At 42.2% G+C, this 6,000-nt stretch overlaps 1 protein-coding gene across 6 annotated transcripts in view; it reads left to right on the forward strand.

Moving 5' to 3' along the window:
- LOC128624049 (transcription factor COE3) overlaps window positions 1-6,000 on the forward strand; it is a 103,710-nt gene that overhangs the window by 41,003 nt on the left and 56,707 nt on the right. The window lies entirely within an intron of this gene.

The following is a 6,000-nucleotide window of genomic DNA, read 5'->3' on the forward strand; positions in this document are numbered from 1 at the left end:
TCCTTCTATGAGTTGTGGAGGCACACACGCTTCACACACCTCCATCCAGGCCGTCGCAAACAAGGCCGAGGGTCCCAGGGCTCCACGCCGCCTCCAGCTAAGAGATCAGACTGAAAATTAATTTTTGGGGGGTGCAAAGGGTTCATTAAATTCACTTTTTGGCCCATTTCCTTGAGTGATCCCAGAGCTCAACACCCTGGCGTGGATGGTGCCCGTGCCAGCTCAGTGTGATGCCTGCTGAGAGAGAGAGAGAGAGAGAGAGAGAGAGAGAGAGAGAGAGAGAACCATATAACAAAGAAAAAGGAATGAGGGGACAGAAAGATGTTTCGCGTGCAAATAAATAGAGTTTGCTTTGTAAAGAGTTTCACAAATTTGATTCAGTCAAAAGAAATTAATTGATTCGACAAACTTTATTTGATAGGAAAAAGTCAAGTTCTTTTTTTTCTAGATATACATGAAAATCTACAATCATTTAATTATCATAGTATTTTTTTTACACACTTTTAGTATCATTTAAATTACCTATTAGACTTTAAATTTTCATAGGAATGCTTTTTTTAAAAAAAAAAATCTTACTCTTTTTTCTTTGCTTTTCCATTCCTTCTTTCAGAGAGCAGTGCAACTTTCATTATGACCTCATATCATCATCACAATTTATTTTGACATTACTTAATTGTTTGAATTAATCAATCAATTTTATTTGAATTCACTACAGATAAAATAAATTTTTACTTCTATTTTCTTTTACGTTTAGACAGACACGACTTTGAGAATTTCTCAGAGATCTAGTGTGGTCTCTTACCTCTTTTCCTTTGGTGTGTATGTCTGTGTGTGTGTGTGTGTGTGTGGATACGGGTGTTCCCTCACACTCTTTTCTTCAGCCCACTCTCTGAAAGCCTGTCAGAAAGCTTGCAGTAATTCCTTTGTTGTCGCTGCAGTGTTTCGGCACAAATTCTTGCCTTTACTCCTTTTCCTCGCTTTCAGACAGACTCAGGTAAATTGAGTTTTCAAGGTGAACGTCCCATTACTAGAGAAGGTTGACAAATTAATTTGGAGCGAGCCTTGTTGCGGTGTGGCGCGCGATAGAGAGCGGCCTGTCAATTTGAGCAATGAGGGCCTGCCTGGCCACGCAGATGGGCGAGAAATTGAACAGCACATTAACTAATTACTTATGCAAATCAGGCCCGGCTGCACCTTAACTTAAGCATGGCGCAATGATACTTAGCAAGCCTGGAGAGTTTTAGATAATGCTAATCCACCTCGCATCATGAACACACACACACACCCACAGACACATACACCCACACACACACACACTGGTTAGATTTGCTTAATGAGGAATCACTTACCAAAAACTGAGTGATTATACACACACCAAGTACAAACATCTTTCACACATGACCAAATATAGAAACGTGAACACGAAAAGAAAGAAAAGTAACGGCAAACAGTACAAGAGACAGAAAAACCGATACCTTTCGTTGGTCCCAGGGGTCCTGCAGGTGGTATTGATTCAGGATGGAGTGTGTTCTCTGCACTTCCAGCTGTCAATCTCTTCTCCTCCTCTTAAATCCCTCCATCCTTCCATCCTCCTCCCTCAATATCTTGCCCGCTCGTCCGTCTTGGGCTTACAAGGGCTTAGAGGGATCTACACGGCCTCGTCCCTAATCGCACCTCGCTAAGCCCAACTGTCAAAACAGAACGCCACACAAGCTCTGGATCCAGCTCACTTGCCCTTAATTAGCTAATCCAGGCCCCAGTGCACACTCGGAAGTCCAGGACGGGGGGTTAACGAGCTGTACTCTTTCGTCCAGGAGTCATGGGCAGAATTTAGAGATGTCTCGCCAGATAGATGATGATGGGAGAGTAGATGGACAGAGTATAGGACAAGTAGGATAAGATAGAGAGAGAATGTGTATGTGTGTGTGTGTGTGTGTGTGGATGCAAGCAATATCGACCTATCGACTTGTGTGTGGTTGACAGCCCCAGAGCGGAGGCTTAAGTATTATTAGTGATTTGGCAGGTTGGTACTTAATGAATGCACTCAGAGTCTCTGACGATTTCTCAAGCCTGAGTCTAACATCAGTCGGAGACTGTTTCCATCCATCAGACCCTGACCTTACCCTTCCACTGCCCGTCATAATCCACCACTCTCTTTCTAACAGATCTTCACCCCTCCATCACACTATAGCTCTTTCTTTATAGGATCCTTACTTCTATCTTCAGATCTACAACTTCACTGCACTTTACCTCCTCCATCACATTCTGACTTAGTCCCTGACTCTCTCATCCATCAGATTTTGTCTTAATTCCTTCTAAAGGTCCTGATCCACTTCCTCCATCACACCACACCGCTCTCCATTAAATCCTTATTCCCATCTTCAGATCCCATCCTCACTCTCTTCATCTATTACCTTCACCTTTCATTACTTTCAGATCCCCCACCACACTATGACTCTATCTCCATCAGTTCTAGATTCTATACCCCCATCAGATTTTGTCTTAATTAATCCTAAAGGTCCTGATCCACTCCCTCCATCACATCACACCACACCGCTCTCCATCAAATCCTTATTCCCATCTTCAGATCCCTTCCTCACTCTCTACATCTGTTAACCTATACCGTTCATTACATTCAGATCCCCCAACACACTATCATTCTCCCCCCATCAGCCCCAGAATCTATACCCCCATCAGATTTTGCTTCCAATTTTGACTCCACCCACCCCGCCATCTGCTCTGAAACTGAATGGCTAGACCCTAACTTCATTCCTATATCAATTCCTTCTACAAGTCTTAGACCATCTCCTCACCATACTCCACCTATCTCCAGATCTTAACCCAATCCACCATCAGACACCATTGTACATTACTTCATCGCTCCCGGTAGCTCTCGATCAGATTCTTACACTGACTTTATCTGCCCATCAGAGTCTGATAATCTCCATCCATTATAATCATTCCATCAGACCACTCTATCAGACACTATCCTTTCATTAGACACTGATTCTACATTGAATCTCTCCAGTAGTTTTCTGACTCTCTTTCTTTATCAGATCTTGACTACATCCCTCCATCAGACTCAGCTGGCTTCATGAAACCCTGATTCTGACTCGATTCTACATCAGATTCTAAAACTCACCTTTCATCAGTCCCCAACTATTTTCCTCCATCTTGACCCCTCCATTAGACCTCAACCCTATCCCACCATCCAAAGCAATTCCTGGCAAGTCTTAACTTGTCTTCATTTGGATAAAGTTCTGTGTTTTTTAAGTGAAATTTTGACTTTCCAGATAAATCTGAGGTCAGGGATGTACTTCCTCACATCCTTCAGAATATCAGCTCTTCCTTCCTCCACCCACTCGCTGCTTTGTGACTCATGAGTCGTATCTCGTTTCAGATGGAAATAGTGAAAAGTCCCTTTTACAGAGTTGGGTCTGATGATGTTAATTGTGCTAATGGTTTGCTCATTTGTACTGGGGTTGCTCAGATGTTACAATATACATCTGATGATCAAATAGAACTGGAAATGTACTGTATATGGAAAGCCCCATTCTACCAGATGTTGAAAAGTTTATAACATTGTAAGCACCCATCTCTATTTCTGAGAATTAGTAAAAGATCAAGTTGATTTGACCCACTGATCCAAGTACGTATACACTTCTCCAAACAGACTGTCTTATGTACACTGATCACTCATAGAGCTCTATACACACAACTTCTAGTTCCCAATGCCAGAGTACACGGCAGAGAGCCAGAGAGAAAGGAAATGGCTTCAGTTTCCCTCGGGAAAGAGCGCTCATTCTCAGCGGGATTTTCGGCAACACCCTCTACTCAAACGCACACACTCCGACATTTAACCTTTGCAACTCCAACCCTGAGAAACCATATGGTACTTCCTCCCAGTATCGAGGAAAAGAAATAACTTGTGCCTGAAATGTAATATTTCTAGTGTTGCACAATCGTGAGAAATCATGATTGTGTGAATTAGTCTGAGAAATAGATGAGCGATCGAAAGCTTATGTCAAACCCAGACTCAAAGGATTTCTGGGTAAGAAAGTCATAGAACATTTTGTATTAGACAGTTGAAACAATAAACAGACTTTTGGAGTGTAGTTTTAGTAATAGTTGGATTAAAATGCCACCGGGAGTTCTAGTCTATGGAAAATTGTGAATGAATATACAATGTTTTCCTTATTTAATGTACAATTTTTAAAGGAAAAAGGGTTCCTTAATGGCTCTTGAGATAACTTATCTTTGTAAAGAAGTTGAAATTGGAACCCAATTACACGGTTCTCCAACCTTTAAGGGGTAACCTTAGAGGGACAGGGTGAATAAGGCTTACGGGTTCTAGGTTGGTATATTGTTTTTGTAAATCGTTAAGTTCCACTATAGTACTCGATGCAAAAAGGATTTGAAAGTCAAAATTTAAGATCTCATTTTAAATTGGATTATTTTGTAAAGAAATATATTTAACAAAAATGGGGTTATTCATTGAAAAAAGTGTCTTTTGGCTGGTTGGTTGCTGGACGGAGGAACATGTAAGTGTTTGATTTAGCAGGGACGCTCTGTCCTGGTACCGTTGAAGCATTAAAATTCTTTTTATTTCCAATAAGGGAATAAAACCAGTAGCATTAAGGAAATGACTAATTGAGACAACATCAGGTGTTAGTCATTAAGAAATGACAATTAACACTGCAGTTGTTGTCATCTTAAATAATAACAAATTTGCTAGTGGACTCAGACTTTTGCGCACGTCTCTGTCGGATGTAGCCTTAATTACAATCAGGAATAATTTCGACTTCCTTCATTACATCCATAAATCTTCCGCAGCCAACCAGCATCCTCAATGCAATAAAGCAACGAGTGTCGTTCCGACCCACGCCGCCTCCCTCCCGCCCTCCCTTGTAATTAGAATGGCATGTTTTATTGACTGCAATAAGAGATCGTGTTTGTGCTAATGGAGAGATAATCTTACACGAGGACGTCGCGGCCGTTATGCTCATCTCGCGCCGTCACGAGAAGCCATTAAATCACGGCCCGCACTTCAGCCAGCGATCGAGGAAATGAGGCGAAACCTTGTGCGTTTCTTGCTTGCGTGTGTTTTTATGTGTCTGTGTGCTTGAGCATATGATCGATTGCTAGTTTGAATGAGAGGTGGCATAGGGTTGGTTTTAAACATGGAAATCTTTTGCTTGGAGCGCAAGACAGGTCATGTAGGTGCCATGCCCAGCAGAGAGTAAAGTGAGATCATAGTTAGCTTGGCGTCAGTGTATTTGGGTGTTCAGTAGTGAATGTTGGACTCTATCTGTGCTTCTCTGGGCCAATATTGGCGCAGGACTAGTGGAGCAGGATGATGATAATGATGATGATGATGATGATGATGATGACATTCCAAACACCTTGTCTAGAGCATGTAGAAATATGCAGGAAGTGAGTGTGTGTTGGTGCGAACACGTTTAGCACTTAATAAAACGATTTCGCATAACTGTAAAATCAGCTCGTTAAGAAAACGCCTTTATCTCAGAGATGCCCTGTCATCACTGTCACCTGAAAACACAACCCAGCCTCAGCTTTAATTAATCCTTACCATTAAACGCCCCTCTTTCTTCTTCTCCTTGGCACGCACATCGCATACGTTAGCGCCTTGAAAACACAGATGAAGAAAGAGCGTCAGGCACAGAGAAAACTCTATAAACGGAGGGGGAAAGTGCCAGCGCTTTGATAAACACTCGAGTCGATGTGAGCCGAACGACGCACACCGTGTCTCTTTGAGATTCTAGAGCAGCTCATCAAATGTGCGAGGTGTGTGTGTGTGTGTTTATACCTGAAACCTCTTTGGTTATTCACGCTGATGCAACGCTTCTCCGTGCAGACGCTTTAACAGCGTGCAGAGTTCAAACAGAGCAGAGTATTTTACCGGATAAATGAAATCCAATTTCTCAAATGCGGTCAGTGTTTCCCTTTCGTCCGCGATGAAAAAAAACACATCGCCTTTCA

Source organism: Ictalurus furcatus, chromosome 2, assembly GCF_023375685.1.
Source record: "Ictalurus furcatus strain D&B chromosome 2, Billie_1.0, whole genome shotgun sequence".
NCBI lineage: Eukaryota > Metazoa > Chordata > Actinopteri > Siluriformes > Ictaluridae > Ictalurus > Ictalurus furcatus.